Source organism: Helicoverpa zea, chromosome 8, assembly GCF_022581195.2.
Source record: "Helicoverpa zea isolate HzStark_Cry1AcR chromosome 8, ilHelZeax1.1, whole genome shotgun sequence".
Taxonomy (NCBI): domain Eukaryota; kingdom Metazoa; phylum Arthropoda; class Insecta; order Lepidoptera; family Noctuidae; genus Helicoverpa; species Helicoverpa zea.
Genome location: NC_061459.1, coordinates 9,072,338 through 9,092,676, shown reverse-complemented (window position 1 = coordinate 9,092,676; position 20,339 = coordinate 9,072,338). Strand labels below are relative to the sequence as shown.

The 20,339-nt window shown below is 36.3% G+C and overlaps 1 protein-coding gene and 1 non-coding gene across 2 annotated transcripts in view; one reads left to right on the top strand and one right to left on the bottom strand.

Annotated features, from left to right (window-relative positions):
• Nucleotides 1-20,339, bottom strand: part of LOC124632231 (cytochrome P450 4g15-like) — an 80,225-nt gene that overhangs the window by 48,155 nt on the left and 11,731 nt on the right. The gene's annotated exons all lie outside the window — the stretch shown is intronic.
• Nucleotides 333-404, top strand: Trnam-cau. Its single transcript has one exon. It is a non-coding gene; the product is annotated as a tRNA-Met (tRNA).

The following is a 20,339-nucleotide window of genomic DNA, read 5'->3' as shown; positions in this document are numbered from 1 at the left end:
GGTGTTTCACAGCTGATTGCAGATTATAATGTCATAAATTGCATACAAATTGTTCATTGCTATGATTGTCTACGTTCTAATCATCATCGTGAGTTTTTGTTGTTCTTTTGTTATTGTTGTCACTGTCAATGGAATTTCATTTAATATTTTGCGAAATAAGGAATAGCGTCAGCAAAAACGTTATCATAATTCAGCGAAAACTGATTGTAGAAAGTATAATGTGATGAAATTAGCTTCATATACAATAGTAAAATGTAGTTCAATAACCTTGCATGAAACAGACGTAAACAGCTAATAGTTAGAGGAGATCATTTTCGACTAGCTTCGACACAAGCAGAGTGGCGCAGTGGAAGCGTGCTGGGCCCATAACCCAGAGGTCCGTGGATCGAAACCACGCTCTGCTATCAAATATTTTTTAATAATTATGATCGAATCTTTTGTTATCAGGGTAATGTAATTCGATATGCAAGATATTGTAGGATAAGATAAGCACTTCTATTGTAATGATTAATCTTAATTGTGTAATTATTATGTGTAGGAATCGTGTTTTTAGTTCGTTTGACAAGTAGATATGTACCTATAGATTTGCGTGTACCTATAATACTGTTTAAATGACGGTGTTATTAACTCATCCATATAATTTTGTTTTTAGGTTATGAAAAGAATGCACCGTATAGTTTTATGCTTCTGCCGATACGCTTGTCCACCTACTAAACATTTTCATCATCAAACAAAATATCGATTACAGATTTATCGATAGTAACCAGATCTTTTCTGCCGACCGTGAATCCATGAGCACGCTTTGACGTCTTAATCCAATCAAGCAAATTAGTTATTATATTACTATGAAGTCATTGACGAGTAAATTATGTGTTTATTGATAGCTGAGCGCGTGGTCAACCGATTAACATTCACTCAATTAAGGCAGGTCGGGGATAAATTATGCCCATTAATATTTGGCGGTTATTAACTTTTATTGTTTTTGTTACCAGAAAATGTAATTACCGTGAAATAAAATAAGCTTGAATGTCCCATAATTTTGACATTTTATATTTTTGATGATACCGTCTCGACTATTTTTGATAAATCCGGGTAAAATGCTACGAATTTGTGTCAAATAAATTATACTATAGTTATCAATTCGAAACAGATTTTTTATTTGTGCATACGACAATCTGTACCTACACCAAACAAAGCCATGTCTGTAATTGTATTACCAGACTAAGTACAACTTTTGAGATGTTTTATTACCTCTACGTTAAACTTATAGGTATCAGTTATATCCAGTTGGAAAACTATAGCCTAATCTTTCAGTCCAATTAGATTTTACAAAAAGCCAAGTATGGAGATAGCAATATTATCGTGTCATGGATTAGGAAAGTGTCAAAACTATCTTTCAACGATAGAGTTTAAAATGACACCATTAACAAAGAATGACCAGCGTTTCGGAGATGGTCACTATAAAGCTATTATTAATACATATCGTTTTTTACCGACTTGTTATCTGACGCAGGAATCCTTTCAATCCATCCGTTCTATTGTTTTTGGACCACTTTTTTATGTTGATATCAATATTTTTTACGATGGGAGTAACGATAAAACAGTGATTTGTTCCGAACAGATATCGACCGAACGAGATGCCTTCGGGCACTTATGATGCGTTTATCATTCAGCGGCAACGTTTCTTTTGTATGTAAATATTTTATTGTTACGTAAAAAAATCTTATTCTTTAAAAAGTGGATCACATAAATTGTTGCGCTCATATGGGTAAAGTTAAGGCTATGGGAATATCGGAAAGCTAAATTATATTAAAAGCAATAGAAAGTGTATTGATCAGGCTTACTTCAAGCCGATCCGACGTTAAACACATTTTAATGGAGACATTATCCTTTTCGCAACATATTTTTCCCGTCCTTATCTTGTGTACAGAGGTACCGACAGTGAAGTTCCAACAATCGGATTTGTGCTAAGTAGATCATAAAATATCGATCACATTAATGGCGGTGGGTTTAATGTGTCGAATATGCTGTGAGAGTTATATTTCTTTCCTTAAAAAGATGACCACATTCCAGTCCACGGTTGTAATTCAAATATTTTTGAAAATATGTATGGGTAGGTATTATTATAACCTTGTATAGTGCACTATAGCTATCGCTCATCGTTCTAACATCACGTAGTAAGTAAATGGGATCTACACGGAATATCTTAATAGGGACTAGTTTTCGTTGAGGGTATGATGTTAATATTAATATAATATTTCATCGCTTGCTGATTAGAATTTAAGTGGGTATCAAAACTACTGATCTCTCTTGATGTGTTCCTTTGTATAATTTTTCAATCAAAGGAAAATTCAATCACAACTCCTTTTAAAGTAGGCTTATTAAATTTCTATTTCGAACGTCACATAATAATTCATTTTAATTGAGTTGTTAATCGGTACATACAATGTTAGTTCTCGATTTGAATATTTGAATTTGTATATCGATTATCGCTTTGGACACATCGGATGATTGATATTGGTCTCGATATAATTTCCTAGCGGATTCCGCGGCGTGGTAGGAATTAATAGAGTTGTTTGTTTTAGTGGCGCTAGTGGGCATCGCCGCGGGCGCACCGCATCGCCTCGCCTTAATGAAGTGTCGAATTTTGTGTTCTCGTGGAAGTTAGGGCGACTGTACACTAGGTGAAATCATTTTCTTAGACGTAAGTAGTACTTAGTTAGTAGTAGTAGTAAAAGCTATCAATGTGTATTACAGGGATAGTTTTTCCGGACTAGGTGCTGATGCCTTGTGTCGCTTTATCTGTTCTAATTGTTCCTTGCATTGCTGATAAAACAAAAGACTAATCTACCATGTGGAACATGAGATGCCTATGTCATGAAAATTCCCAAATTCGCCGGTACCTACGTATTATAATTTTTTGGTTTCTTATTAGAAAATTTATCCCAACACAATAAGGTACCGTTCAGTTTCAGTGCTTACTCAAGCTACTGTGCCCATTAGCATCAGTGTACAGGCTCTTTAACTAACTCGCTTCTGAATTAACTTTCGGATCGTCCATCGATAAATAAATATTTATACTGCGTTAATGATAAAGAGTTTCTTAGATTTAACAGATAGGTAACAAGCACGCCATCGCCTGAGGCCGCATTCATTATATCTAATGTTCCGTGTTTAATTGTAATCCGTTCAGATGTTTCGATTGATTTGTTAGGAGCTTCGGTTTGTATTGTTCCTATTGTTAATTGACTTCAAAGATAAGTCCGATGGTATAATAACGTACAAATTGATTGCAACATGAACATGATTAGAAAGTGCATGGGATTCTTTCCGAAACTTCATTACATTTTTCAAGTCTTTTTTAATGTCTGTGTTATTTAGCTAATGGATCAATTTATAAGCCATTTAATCGACAAACAGGATGATCACCCTTTTATAATGTCGTTATAAAGTTAGCAATTTTCTCAATAATTTGATAAGTTAAAAGAACGTAATGTGTTATACTCCATATCAAAAAAATGTAATAACAATATAAATTTATTTAGGTATACCTACATGCCGCATGCGATTGGCGACATCGAATCATTTTAAACTGGCCGTAATTGTACCGTGGCTTGAGATAGCCCGGCAATTTGATGATAAATACTCCCGTAAGTTTATACGCTGGTCCACCGTCACGGTCCTTATGAGTTAATTAACGACAATCATGCAAATGACACGCCACACTCAATACGCAGCGCACCCTTCCAACTGCAGTAATAAGTGAAAATCGACTCATCGAAAAAACATACGGCGAGCTTTAACATCAAGTATAATTTTGTAGTTAACAAGCGCAACTACGTGAAGAAATTTGAACCATCGTAAGTACCGCGTAACCAGCTTCTAGAAAAAAACAGTTATAAATATCGTCATGCTGTACACGGTCATGCGTAATGTAACTATATCACATTTAGAAGATTACTAATTCGTATGCAAAAAGAAGCGAGTGAAAGAAATCGTACGGTCACGATCATACGCCTCCCCAAGCGCGCTCTATTAAAATTTCCATAACATGTACTCTAACCATACATTAATCTGAAAGCTCGCCTCACTCAAAGCTATCTCGCATGCATCACTACTATCTGCTAAAACTTCTAGTTGCTGTGAAAAAAAACTTTAATAATTCCAATTAACCCTAATAATAGGCTCCGGGCAGTAGAGAGGCAGCGCGATTAAAAAGACAAATCCCTCAACCACTAGACTACAATAGCAGGTTGCGAGCATTCCGTCCGCTGGAAGCCTGCCCTTTATTAATAGACCAACGACCGGTAGTCGCCACGGTTGCCATACTGAGCGAAAGATATGATTAACACAAAGGCGATACATAATAAGCGATATTGGGACCAGTTCGGGGAGCTATGGACATAATATGTAACCGCAGCAGGTTTTCGATCATATCCATTACAGGCTAATGCTCGTGGCGGCGACAAACGCACGCGTTCACGTTTGCTTTTCTTTGAAATGCGCTAAGAAGCGGACCCTGAACGTTATCGGTCCAAACTGTTACGTCTAATACTCCAAGATGAATGCACTTATGGGCTATGCTACTTTGTCATTGTGCATGCAAGTGCATGGTCGGCCGTTTAATTAACGTAACTATGCATTTCTATGGCCACTAAAGGCTTAGAGACGAGTTTCTTAGAAGCTTTTATATTTTAATTTCTGGTTCAATTAAGCCAGCAAGTTTAGATTTCTTTTTAATAATCTTTCTATCTATTTAGTTGTACAAATAGAGTATCAGAAGCCAATTCTCTTCGTTATATATCAAATGTTAAAATTCCATTAGGTATATTAACTCATATAGTATGCTATTATTAGTAATATTTTTAATTCGTTTTTATAAATGCAAAAAATGTCTAGAAAGTTATGTAAGTTCAAATCTATACATATAATAAATCTGCAGAAAAGTAATTTTTGTACATTGAAGAAATTGACAAAAAAAATAGCCAGCATTTTAAAGGATAACTAACAGAACCCATTTCCATCATTTTTGTCATTTTTGTCTGTTTGTCTGTTTGTCTGTTTGTCTGTTTGTCTGTTTATCTGTTTGTTTGTTCGGGATTCACGTAAAATCTACGAATTAAATGCAGACAATGCTTATATACAAAAATTCTACGTAACTTGGGGTATTACTTAGTTTTTGTTTCATCGAAATCGATTCACTCTATCAAAAGATATGATTAATTTTGTGAATTCAAGATGTAAAATATTACGACACGCAGTCTATTTGTCAAAACTGTACATTTGAATGTTGTACTTATATTAGTTGATCGGCCTATTATTAATCTTTACACAGAAAATCACACCTTTATAAGTAACTTCGGAAGAAAAAAAAAATTAAAATTTTGTTTAGCCAAGGTTAAAGTAGCTCCATCTGTGGTAAATAAAATACATCAAATTTGTCAAAAGGGGCGAGGTGGTAAATGACAATATTACCATACATTCTTTATAGAGGATTATTATTTCAACAGATGGAGTTGTGTATTTTCCGTAATTCACCATATTTTAACACGTAGTGTAATTTTTCGATAGACATTTCAATAGTGTTTGTCAGTTTGCCGTGCCACATCAAAATCCAACTATAATTATTACCTTGATGAAAAGAAAATTAATAGTTCTCAGCCAAATTTAAAACGGTGCCATCTTAATTATTTTTTGAACATTATGTCAAAAATGATGACTTTAGTGGAACAATTAATTATCATTTAAAGTTACAGATGGAGTTCATATCAGGATTTTTTCATAAACATAGTTTAGCTTATCTTCCACTAATGTGGTAGCCTTAAAACAAATAACTTTGAGTGAGTAGTATTAAGTAGACCTTAATTATTTTTTCTGATGCAAAATATGTAAACTTAATCCTAGAAGAAATGAGGATCTATCTCTCGCAAGCGCTGCTAAGCGTGAGGTAGAAGCCCAGATACAAAGAGCAGATAAGAAATGGGAGCTTTCTCTATTTAATACCATACACACGTAAAATGCTTTATGCGTCTGAAAACGTACAAATTACGCGCCGCATACCAGAGACATGCTTACTTTCAACTTCTGATCGCAAATACACTGTTCACGATTACGAACAGTCTCAGTAAGAGCCGAGCCAAGTCTAAAAAAACACCTTTTATATAAAACTACGTTTGATGTCATTTAATCACAAAGACAGAATTGTTCTCTGTTGCAAATCCTATCCACCTATATCCTATCCTAATCCAGAATGCATTGCAGGTGTGCATTGCACAAAAACCAATGGTATCCTATTCGAGAAGTCAAAAGAGTTGACCTGCCAACGTCAGCTTCTGCGCTAAGCAAGTGTTCTTCATAGTACCATCAGAATTACATTCATCGTTGAATGAGGTGAATAAATTTTCAGAAACCACAATAACAGTAGGAGCCAAAGCGTATTATCGCTTCATAGAGCTCTGATTGGCCCCAGGTGACCAAGTCAGGTCTGATTTATTCGTTCATCAGATCTTTGAAAGTGTTTAGGTGGATACTTACTGTCGTCCTGTTTACGTGTGACACAAAATATGGTATATAAACGTCCTCCGCAAGAGCGAAATTTTCCCGGTGTGCGGTAGTGACGCACAGTATACAACACTTATGTTTCTTTTGATTTGCTGGCTCCACCAAGAAATGACAAATTGCGAGCGTACATTCTGAAAATCTTGGCAAAACTGCAGGTTTCAAGTACGAACACATGAAGTGGACTCTCACAGATACGTACATTTTGCCTATTCGTGAACTAATGCAAACATTTCGGTGGAGTCCCGGCTTAGGCCACCACATTAGGCGTGCGCGATCCTCGGGCGTGTGAGTAGCGCGGGCGCCGCGCGTGCGTCGCGAGCGCGTTGCGTGAGCGTCGCGTTTTGTTGCTCTGCGGCATTTGCAGCGCGCTCGCGCCGCTCTCCTTGACGTTTAACTGCTAAGGCGTTTAGCGGGCGGCGGGGATAGCGGGCGAAGGGGTCAGAACGCAACTCGAGCGCCGCGTGCTCGCCGCGAGCGCGTCGCTTGCACTCTTCACACATGCCGCAGGGCAGCAAAACGAGACGTTCACGCAGCGCGCTCGCGACTCCCGCGCTACTCACACGCCCGAGGATCGCGCACGCCTGATGTGGGGTCAGCCTTACCATAGTGAGTAAGTGAAACTATCCTACCCTATGCACCTGCTGATGATGATGACTCATTTTATCATCCATCCAGCTATTCCCCAACTATGTTGGTGTTGGCTTCCAGTCACCGAATCTGTTTGAGTACCAATATTTTGCTTGGAGCGACTACCTATCTACCTATCTTCAATCCAGTCAACTACACAAGATGATATCCATGGTAAGACTGACAGACTTTCTGGCTTCTGATTAGTCGCAGCAGCTGCAGAAAATATACAAATGACAGCTTTGTCAGACTCAAAGCATATAGACATATTATAGCTGTTTCCTGTGAAAATTACTTACGCACCATACGTAATAATTTTCCAAATTGGCTGACTAGATCCAGAGATATTCACAACGTCACAAACTTTACTTCTTTTGTTTAGATAAATGGTCACATCCACAACACAACCTTGATCAGTGAATCTATGCGACTGCTAAGTGCTAATCCTAATTATACTGTCACGTGAAAGAATGCACCTACGGGATAAGTAGTATTTTGACTATTATATTGCCCACGCAGACGAAGTTGCGGGCAACAGCTAGTAGATAATATATTATGATAATTATAGGTAATAGGTATATTTAACTAATGATGATTAAAACTTAAGAGTGCATCAAATGGGCCACCTTTAGTAACTTTAAATTAATTCATCGAAAGAAATCATTTAAATTACAATTAGCTAAGGTAATGAAGATAATTCGCTATATAAATGTCAATATCTCACTAGGAAATATTAGTTGTACGCCAACGTACATAATCAATTGAGTGAATTCTACTGTAGAAGATGAAGTGGTATATTCTGTTAGTTATCATGTTACTGTTAATTGATAAAGTATTCATGAATTCTTCTGCAGAATTTGAAGGTGCTGGTGATGGCATGGATACTGAAGACCGTCATGGACTTGAAGAAACCCGTGTGTTGCAAAGCATGCTAGTTGCAGGATGCGTACCAGGAGCCGTGAGAGTTGGAAACTACTGTGAATTAGAAGACTAGCAAAGACAATACAAGTAGTGAAAATTGTAATATAGATCGAAAGCTTAAAAAATCAACCAATAAAGAAAAATATCAGTTTATCGTTTCATTACAAGTTCAGGTTTTGTTACTTTTTTCGTCTGAATAATACCGTGGTCTTAATCGATGTAATTACAATTCCCGCAGATGTATATTAGATTGTACACGCAATATTTTATCGTTATCTCGTGATAAATACACAGAAGATGACTGTAAATAATATCTCAACGACAAGAGAAGTAATTGGATGGGCTTCCACATCGATCAAGCCACAATTTTGTATGAACAAGCTCATGTTAATTAAACCTGATGTGAGCATTTAATAAATAGCATTCATGTTAATTGTTTAATAGACGACGTATTTAAGAGTTCTTGTGTTCAGAACAATTAACTTTCATATTCTTAAATATTGTCAACAATGTTAATCCTTGATATCATGTTACAATACAATGTATAAATGGAATTAAATTGTAGTAGCAAAATGGACATGCTAATAATAAATATCAGGTGTTATTACTAAAAATATGATCAAGTAGCTACTTAAATAAGTGGATAAGCAAATACAATACAAATTAAAATGCAAAAAGTAATTCTAACCGCAAAGTTGCATTGCACATACCTAATGACGAGTATCCGCCAATTAAGCGTCTGCGCATGGTCAGTGACAAAAACTTGTCTTGTGAGCCTTTAACAGGCGCTACCGAACTTAATTGGACGGTGGTTATCGAGTGGTGGTTATTGTGCCAACTGGCAATGGCGAATAATCGAAGGACGCAAGCGGATTCCACCTAGTCCAGTCTCAGCTATGCCATGATCTATTTCTGTCTACCCCAAGACAAAAACCGCCGTGAAATTGCACAGCCCAACAAAAAGAACCAACACCAAAATTGGAATTTGAAATTTTAATTGTGCTGTTAGAGCCTTAGTTGCTTTGCGTGTGCGCAGCTGAAACGGCCATTACGTTTGAAGCCTTAAGTCAATGTGATTGATGATTGGATAATTTTAATTGAATAGAACAAATAGCCCTATATTTGGTTAGAGTTGAATCTTCTTTATTAAATGACATGCTAAATTGGTTTTGTATAGAGTATTATTGGTAATTTACATTGGGATAATATCCAATTAGGATATATTAAAATCTCATTTGCTATAGGTGCTCAGGTAATTGTGGATAACTTATGAGCTAGTTGAGGTGTCTAATTAGTAAAAATAATAATTGAATCCCTTTATGTAATTATGGGTGGGTAGTTTTATTTCAAAATCTGAGGTTTCAATAGTAAAACTGTTAAGTTATACTGAGTTATTGTAATTAGATTCCCGAATTTTCTATATGGTTTTCGGGATTCACAGGCAACTTAAATTCAGTTTAATAAGACTTATCAAGTTCATCAGCACTTTGGACAACGCATGAAATGCTGACAAACAAACCGACACAGAAACATACGCATATATTAGCAAGGACAAGGCATATGCGACAGGTTGAAGGCATCGTGTATGTAAAGCGAGGCGTGCGTCGTCGGCGCGGAGTGGCGGCGAGTGGCGCGTGGCACTCCTGCGCAGACTGGTTCTACCGCCCGCGACTACCACTTACGATTATTCCCTAAATAAAAACAAAAACAAAACCCACTGACGCCTATCTCTTCAAAATAAACTTTATTCTTCTCAATCCATAAATTAATTAAAATACCTATCTACTCTCGTTTTAACACCCGAGAATTCTCGTTTTCGAAACAAATGCTGAATTAATCTGTTCATTCTTATTTTTCCATTCGTTTGGAATAAGGCGTGTATTTCATTTATTTCTTAATAAGCGAAGCGACAGTACTCGGCTTGGTTGTTTAATTAAGAACTAGTGAAACGGCGCAGACCGCGGTCTCTTGCAGATCTGCATAGGTATTTGTTTTTTAATCACGAATATGTAGAGGTGCTATTTTATTTTTGTTGCTCAGGACTTGTTTTATGGGAAATACACCGATTTTACCTCAAAGACTAGTTACCAAGGTCGATGTGGTTTAGTAAATCTGTCTGTTAATAAATTTGCTGAAATATGTTCGCGTATCGCATTACATGAATGCGGAAGCACACCAAAAAATTAGTTCAATGAAATGAGGTCGATGCACCGAGATGCTCACAGAATACTGGTTCGGATGTTGAATTTTTTAAAATATAATTGATACGAAAGTATAACGTTATTACGCTAATAACGTTGCAACTGTGTCGGAATAAGAAAAGTTCGGGAATCGAGTAGTTTTCGTTTTGTTCACGGATTGCGTTCATTGGAAAAGGTTCCAGTGTTGATGACTTGTTTATCGAGTATTTCGGGTGGGTAAAAAGAGGAATCTTGTGTGTCCAGTGGAGCTGTCCATTCAAGAATTTGTTGACAAGCAATTAAGGGTGGGCCGAGTATGCGCACACGATCAAAACAGTCGCGAGAGACAATTTTTATATTTTATTTTTTATTGAATCAATTGAACGCTGTAGATAAAGTGTAATTTTATGGATTGCAGTTATTGTGTTGAATGTAAAAACTCGTTAAAATATTCCACAAATGTACTGAAAGTATGCTCGTCAGCTTCAATGATTCAGTTTTGGTAATCTCGTCCACAGTATATTATTACTCTTACCCACGTCTTAGACAAACGTTAGATCTTCATAATCTCGCATGATTTATGTTGGATATAAATCAGAATTCAATTCACTGATTGGTATTTAAAACTTAATTATTTTAAACACGGCTCATCCTTAGTCTATTCTTAATTATAATATGCATAAGAGCGTGTTTATCAATATAATTAACGTACAGAAATAGATTGAAATATTGTTATAAAATATTTAATTGTAATTAATTGTAATAATTATTGTCATAAATATAAAAACCATTTTTCAAAATAAAAATAAAAATATTTTAATAATACCAGCAACCCATATAGCTCTTTGGGTCCCTTAAGTGTCTGTGAACAGCGACAGAACTAATTTTGACATTGAAATATCCATAAAATCTCCGTGGCACGGGAGTCTGACTGTTCCACACTAAATGCGTCCCTAATTATTATTTCAATAGTTGTTCCCTTTGTTTTATTAACAATAAACCCGTCCAAAATTAGGGGTAATGAAAATGCACAATGGTAACACAAATGGTTTTTTCTTCATAAAAATTAATTTTCTTGCAATAAAACCGTATAACTATGCTGTTAACAAAATTCAATTATAACAAAAGCCGCGTGTTGAGCTGACAGCTTGCTTGTTCAGGTTATATGGATGGAATAAATGTGCGAGTTCGCAACAGGAAGTAAGGAAGGTGATCCTCCTCTCAGTTTTGGACGTTTAAGTGTAAGGCTTTGATTCTGAACTCTATTAAAAGTCTCATGGAAGCTACAATTATTTATTTCTTGTTGATTTTAACTGATGCTTATACACTTAACCTTCGAATATTCTACAACTATTTGTACTTCGAATTATGTGTTCAAAATACTTTAATTATGTCCACCGTAAAATCAGAAACCATGATTAAAATAAAGCGTCCTAAAGCGTTTATCCGTATTCTCCATTCCACGAGCCAAAGTATTCCAAGTGGCCATAAACTCGTCCACCAGTTACGCTCAAACCTCCGTACAATGGTAAATGATAGTTATAAACGTTTATTAATAGAGGTGCCTTTCGTACGTACAAACGGTCAAGACCTTAATATAGATTTAAAAAAATAGGGCTTAATAACACGACCGGTGCGTCCGCGCTGAATCAAGACAGAATTCTGTTGTTACTCGCTATTATTAATAATTAAAACGATTACTTCTGCGAGATAGTAACGTGGTGTAATTAATATTGTAATTAGTGTGGCTCGGCGCAGGCTTCGCTATGGGGTGTGGAAGCCGATATCGCGGCCTTTGTGAGCCGTCAACTAGCGCGTCTAATCGTCGCCTGTTCTCACTCATACGAATAGACGTACGCAGATAATATTGCTAATCAAATAATATTAAATCAAATCTGAAAACCTCGTAGATTAACACTGACGTTGAAATAAGACAAACTGACGATATAAAATTTTTATTTCCAAGGAAGATTCGCGATAACGTGAAGTTGTTCGTCTTTTTAAACGTACTGATTACTATCTAGTTATTACCCCTCGTTTTAAATAATTGTTGGAATGAAAATATTTAGTGTATCACAGGTATATCTCCGACTCAAGTTATAGGATTCCTCAGAGGAATCTACTAGTAACTTAATGCTTGGGGCGATAGCAATCTGTCACTGTTACTACATTTATATAGATCAAGCGAAGCCGACGAAACTTGTATGAAAAAAGTTTAAGTGATACATTAATACTTGCTATATCCTTGCTTACATACATATGTGTTAATCTTATTTATTTACTTACATACTTTTTGTTCGAACATCTGCGTGTATTTCAGAATATCGTGGCATTAATTAATGCGATGAACTGTTATAAAAGGCATTCTTACTAAATAAATATTTCTGTCATTATATCAACGAACGTTATCTTCTTAATCTTTAAGTAATTATAGATATATTTTCTTATCTAATTTTGACCCTTATTTCTTGAAGACGCTGTGATATTTGAAATGCCCACACAACATACCAAAACTGTTACTTAAAAGTGCCACAATTCAATGAAAAATCATAAAACACAAAGGATTAATTATCGCCATAGCTCCAACTACTAGGTTGTAACGAGAACCAGCAATTAGATGCTCCAAGTCTTAAAGCTGCCATTTCAACGTAACCTGGATTATCCAGTGCAGTTCGACATCATTTGATTTGCAATGATTTATAGCGCCATGGGAAACTTAGGACCGTATTACTGTAAAGATAATCATTGGTTTAACAAATGCACGCGGCAGCTTTTAAAATTAATGGACACGTGAATTAAAGTTGCGGTGCAGAGTCGTAATGAAGATAACGTTGGGTGGACACGGTACGATAAAGTTCTGACGGCGTTTCTGACTCGACGATAAGCCTTTAATTATTGAGATAAAGCCTCTACGTACGCCGTATAGGCTTTAAAACGTCCAGCAATTAGGACGCAGGAGCGACTTGTGGTGCCTACAGCGGGTCGTTGATCTGTAATTAGCGATTGATTAGCGATTTTGATTAATACGACTCCCAAATCTGTCACCCAAAGATTCAGCTTGCAGATGATCGCTGACTCAATTGAATACACCTTCAATTTAAGACAATGACGCGTATTGATTGGGTCGATAAAGTCGTTTAATTTCGATCTTTGAAAACCAATTTGATTAGCATTTTTTCTATGAATATAAAGTATTGTACTTTAAGTTCGAGTTAAAAGCTTCTGAACACGAATTGAATTAACAAACATGCACTCATCAAGGGCCCGGGTAATATTTGCGGAACGAGGCACCCACTTATCGTGGACGTACGTATCATTATCGAGTAGTAGGTACAGGTAGTAAAGGTCATTAATCTCATTCATTAAGCACATCCGATTCCTGATTGTTCGATGCGAATTCTTTCGCCCCCGACTCCGCCTTTACTTCGCGCGTCTACGAAATGTGTTTATAACGATTCTACCGCAACACCCACGACACTTGCCGATATTTTTTCTAGTAAGGATATGTCCATTCGTTTCCTACTTAAATTGGCATGATTGATGGCTGACCGAACTATTAGTAGCGAATTAAATTAATCTTAAAACAGATATCCGTTCGTTTCACACGTAACTCATAATTATAAACGCATCAATCTTATAAATTAAAGAAAGAAAAATAAGCCGGATTAAATCGATTCCATGAATATGATATGTTTTCAATAATTTTGTCGGAAATGACAGATAAGAGCAATAAGAAATGAGATATAGAGCTTCCGCTATCAATCTTGGTTAAGAAACAATATGATGGTTGCTTTTGGCGTGTGGAGATTTTCCCACGCTGAGGAGCAATGATCGGAATTTCAATTTCACGACATTTATCGAGAGATTCATGGAATTGAACATACTTAACTATAGTTTTACTTATTTGATTGCCATCGACATTGGTTTTAATATTTTCCTGTTTGATTATTTATATAAAAGCATATTTATAGAAATAAACATTGTGTAAGTATTTACGCAACACAAATATACAAATAAGGGACATAACGAATGGTGGCATCCGAAACGCGTGATTAAGTCATTGGCGCGGACTTAAAAAGGTATTATATCTTTACAAGTATGCAAGTTAAAATTATATTAGCAGCTGAAATATACACGTTGAATGTAAGTGGTATCGTTATTATAAATTGGCAACGATGCTGCATGATATGGGCTAACGTTACTTTTTAATAAGTTTCTCGGTAAAAGTAAGGAGTTTACTCCACTCCCTCGGTTTCAGTCATACGGCCATCGACTTGACATTTATTGGAGGTATAAATCGTAACTTGATAACTTAATCTCAGATGATGACCACCGTTTGTACGCGTCTGTATTACGCTTGGAGGTATTTCATTAATTTGTGTCTTTACAACTGATTTTGATAGGCTGCATCTTAATATTGACTATCTAGTCGTGAGTCCACTAAAAAGAAAAGCAGGTAAGGAACAAAATAATTTCAGATATTGAAGATTGATTTAAAGCTTCCTTGTCATTTAAATTAATGATCTCAATTCTCAACATAGATCTTAATAATAAATCGAGAGCATGTCACGTGCGACAGGTAAAGTACGATTTATGACTAATTACACAGTTAAAATAGGCGAACAAAACTCGCTACGCGCTGCATTAAATACCCATCAACATCAGTCAAAGTTGCACTTTACATAATTTTCATTGTAAACAAACGCCTTTGGCTTTCGGCGATACAAAGCGGGTCCCGAGCGGTAGGTAACATACGTAATTGCTCTTGCATTTCAATTATGAGCAATTATTAAATCCCACCAATAAATTGTGTATGTTGTGTTTTACAAAATGTTTTATGAGTACGATTTAAATCGGTACGGGAGCCTGCAATTAGTGGCGCTGATGCCTCGCTAGACGTGAAACGGTCGTATAAAAAGAGTTTGGTCTTGTAACAAGTTCTTGGGATTATATTGTAAAATTATCTGTAATCCTAAAACCTAATTATTATGTTCGCAACTCATCGATAATGATAATTGAAAGACAAGCTCGGGAAGTGCGCAATTTACCGCATTTCACGTAGTGGTCATAAAATAAAATATGGGTTAACTTTTACTTTTTGAATTACATTAAAAAATATCTAAATTCTTTTGTTTTCCTCGATGTTGTTAGTAAAACGCAACATAGAAAGTTCTCGAAAAGCCCAGTTTATCGTACGCGACATGAGTTCCACCCACGTCGGTCGCAAGGGAGGCGCACGTCGGACGCGCCCCCGGCGGCAGGCTAATTTTACAGTCTATATATCTGCACTGATTGCCGGGACACACTCGTATTTATTTACTACCCCCACTACTTAATACTTGACGTGAAGAGTTTATTTGCAATGTTAATTCAAGAACTGAAGCGTTTTTCACTTATTGTAAATCGTGTGAGGATGTTGCTCTACATTTCTTGGTGTTTTGTTTTGATAAAGACAATTAATCAAAACTGTTTTCGCTGAAGGGTAGACAGGGGTTTACATAATGTCAGTCTAGCTATGTTTTTTATAGTTTTAATTTTGAAATGTTAAGGTACAAGCCTTCCCGCTAACGTAATACGTACCTTACCAGACCTTTAGTTTTCTTCTAATTTCTCGAAACTTATAAGTTACAATAGGTATGATTTTCCATATAAATTACCTATGTTACACTGATTCTCATCAAAGCAACAATCGATACAAGAACTCCCACCCAAACAATTTAAATCTCCAAGTGTCTTCATTAGCTTCCAGCGTTTTAACTGCTTCAAAGCGGTCCTAAGCCAATTAAGACATCGCCTCGACATTTACCATTTAGTTCCCACATTACCAAACAAATAGCTAGCTCAACTGCCTCTTAACTGAGCCTTCGCCCGAGGTGTTCCGGTGGCGTTCCACAACGGACGCATAAGCAGCTTTTTGTGCCTCAACATTGTCGGTAAGCCACTGGCAACAAGTTTTTGGCTAACAAGCGGATAGAAAGGCCGTTAAGTCCTCAGTTTAATTGTGGTGTAACTGTTCTGATTCCTTGTGTATTATGTAATGGAAGTTACATTTGAGGATTGTGACCTAATTAATTTAACAAGAGCTGCAATCAGTAAAATATGCTTACTAAATTAAGTATGCAACTTAAAATACGAATTCTTGATTTTCAGGTCTAATCGGTTCGTGAATGAATGAGTTAGCATTTCACCTTGAACAAACAGTATCAATACAACTCGTTTGGTCACCCTAATTCTTTCACTGGGGCAATAAAGCGTGACGTTACATACATTATTTAATGCAAATCCACATAGTTCACCCTCTCGCCCTCCCTTTCATAGCGAACAATTAGGGTTGCGGCACACCTGTCATGCGCGCGCGCACGCCACGCGCCGGCCGCTCGCAATTCCCTCCGCAATTATTCCTACGTTCGATTGTTGAATTTTACATCACCATTGTTATTCAACGGTATTTTTGACACGTGTAAAACCGGTTCTATAATGAGCAACATTGTTCAACAATCCATAAATATTATAATTGAATCATTAATATTACATTCTGTTTGTATAGTATTATTAATTTCTGTTAAAGTTTATTGGTTTTTGCGACGGCTGTAAAATATTTTGCTGCCTAACAAATAGTCTTGCATGTTTATATAAGGAGTAGTTTCTTCATTTTTCAACTTGTTTAATATTCGTATTTACAAACACTAAACGGGTTAAGCGAAAAAGGGCCTTTAAACGTATATTTGTTCTTGCAGTAGTAACTTCAAATCGATCGCCATTATTTTATCGAATTATCAGAGATGTAGGTGTCACGGCTCGTAGGTGCAGTTGTAAACCGCGGACATAACAATAAAATAGGTTGTAAAGACATTTTACCAATTTGAGCGCACACAATGGTCGATTGATCACAGTCACGGCCATGAAGCGCCTTCATTGATCACTCCCTATGTATTGGTCACTTGTAATACAAATAGGGATTTTCTTTTTGGTCGTTGGTCGAGAATATTCTGATAAAAATCCATAATGCTCCCCTTTTCAGTGCACTGTAGTCGATCAGGTAGGCCAAAACCTGATTAATAATAAAAATAAAACACCCCTACGAAACGTTTTCAAAAGCACTGCACTATATCCATAACAATGCACATTGCTCTACACATGCTCAGATTTTAGAGCATGCTATATGGGCACCCTACACGATTACAAATTCTGGACCATTTTATTATGACCTCTGGGCACTGGAACATTTATAAGTATGGATTTAAAGGTTTATAAGACTTGTAAGGTCTGTTTACACTGGTGTGGCAGCTTGTGCAACTTGTAAACGTCGCGTGTCAGCGAGGGTGCGGGACAGGTGTGTCGCACCCCTTATTTGAGGGAATTTGAGGCCACAACGCATAACTATACTATACTTGTTCAATGTAATGTAGGGTGACTGTTGGTGTGCAGAAGGTGAAAATTTTGTTTCATGCAATTTTCTGAAGTAAAATTTTGTACCAAGTGTCACAATTAAATAACACTGAAAATATTGTATTATAACAGAAAACTTGGTTTTAGTTAAGTTATGGATGTGATGTTAACCGTTTTACTCAGCTTTTTTATCGGAACATGTCTTTCGTGCCTAGCATTAAAATAAAATTTCAAATTGATTGACACTTGGATTCTGATATTTTCGTATTTTTCAATGTGATTCATAAACATATGCATAGGTAAACATAGTTGTAACTACTTATAGTTGTTTACCTTTATCCTTCATAGAATCACTATAGTACCCAACTGAAATATGTAAATCCGAACCTGTATCACAAAATGATGGTAAACGTGGTAACTCTAAAAACGGCTGACACTCAACGTTAGTAAAAGCTCGTTACACTCGTCAAATGCAAATAAACGTGTTGTTTGAACAAGTCCAACCCTCCGTCGGCGCAAGCGCATGACCCATAGTACCCGTGGTTCATTGAATCATGTGAGGGTTAGTGTAAGTACAGTTATTTATCCCTTCTTTAGAATACTTTCGTTAATTGTTACCTATGTGAACTATGACGTGTGCTTTCATAGTTATCGTATTTATTTAGAACAGTCTGTGGCAGATCGAAAGGTGCAGATAATAAAGCATTGAATTTTGAAAAAGCTGTCTGTTAGACACAGAAAATTAATATTAGTAAACTAAATGAGCTGAAAAGCGATATTACTTTAGGAATACACACTGAGTTTATTGTTAACCTGTATTTGTTTTCAGCAAACAGAAAAGCTCTCTATTATTGTAAATTTTTCACGAGAACTATTCGCCAAAAAGATAGTTCGTAGATAATCTAAGTATAAAAGACAGCATCAGCTGGTATGTTTTCTAAGAGGCCATCCACACCTTAGATTGCAATCACTGACGATTAAACATAACAGAGTTGCCATCACAATTGCAATGTTTATATGTTTTGACCACAAGTATCATGGCCATTCTCTGCTAACGGCTTTGATTATATCAGTGACGTAGACATTTGTCAGAAGGCTTGGGTGTTGGAGCCACGAAAGCAGAGAGTGGAAGGTCGTAACATACCACTTTATATTGGTATGTTATCAAATGGTATATTCGCGAAGTGTGCTCTTTATTTGTAGTTAATACATTTAAAGTGAAGACACAGAAGAAGTTTACATTAAGAAAACAATATCGTACGTAGGTAGGTATTTGATTGTGGTTGATAGTGAACATGTTTCAAGTTATAACTTACTCGATTAGATTGGCAGAAGAAATCTAAATAATGTAAGTTCTAAGTGCTTGCAACCTAACCAGATAAGATACCGTAAGATAAAACACACCTCCATCTTAGTGGCCACACCGGAATATTGAAAGTGTGAGTGAGAATTCGAATCCATTATACCATCTGATCGGCGATAGTATTCATGTATTTCAACGCCATTGTACTTTCGGGAACTTTGAGAGCTCGATCCTTATATCATCAATGATACATTGAAGACAGCCATTCAACGTTTGTCACCGAACTATTGACAGATTCGCTCCTTTGTTCGACTGATAGTTTCTGTATGAGCATTTTTTTGCCTTCTTTGGTTCTGTGATTTACTTTGAAGTTTTTAATTCTCAACCATTATCCGATAGTTTGCAGTATTTTAAAAAGGTCGATATTTAGTTAAATAGGGAAATTGACGATATTCTAAAAAAAAGTTTATTGAGTACTACGCACAGCATTTTCTTTTGATGAGCATCACATTCACTGACCTACAGGTTTCTGTGAATAAATAAATTTCATTCATAATCTCTGGCGAGGTAGTCGCGCCGCGCCATTCCCACGCATGCAATATGGATTTCACTTAGCATAGATAGTTCATGAACCGCGCCATGAATAATAGACAGCTGTATTTTTGCAGTGTAATTGACACAGCGCAGTTCTACGCTCGAATATAAACTTATGATATAGTTAAAACGATTAATCTGTCTCGGTTGGTGGTAAAATCCGTACAGGAATAATGAGACGAACCTCCATCGAGTTACTGTTGGCTTGCGTGCCAATTATTGACGTAATTATTTTGAAAATATTGCCGGCCTTTTGTGATATTTAACACTCTAAAGTGGCCATATTTTTTAATCACCCGTCGCGGCCGCCATTTATTCAGTCGCCACGAGGCGTGAGGCTCAGATTGTCAATTGACTCCTTATAACGGATGCGTGTCTCCCCGTATAAAATTCAATATACAATAAAATCTTTAAATGCGAATGAAAAATTATTAATGAAAAACCTACACGGCGCCGAGTTAGTCTTAAAAGCGCGGCGTAAAATTAAAAATCTGTTGGCAAATAAATAACGTCAATTATGCCCTCTCTGTGTCATTAAATATTTTTCGCCACAATTTGTTTACACGTCTACAAATAATTAATGCTTCAATTATTTTATTTAACAACTCTAATCAAGTATGTTAGTTTGTTGCATTACCCTTCTCGAAGGGGAGTCTAGCCTTGCATATTTATTATAAAAGGGAAAAGTGTCTGTTTAAAAAATATTTGCAGTATTGGCATCGACTACAAAGCAAAGATATCTGTTTATTTGCTTGAAATATGTT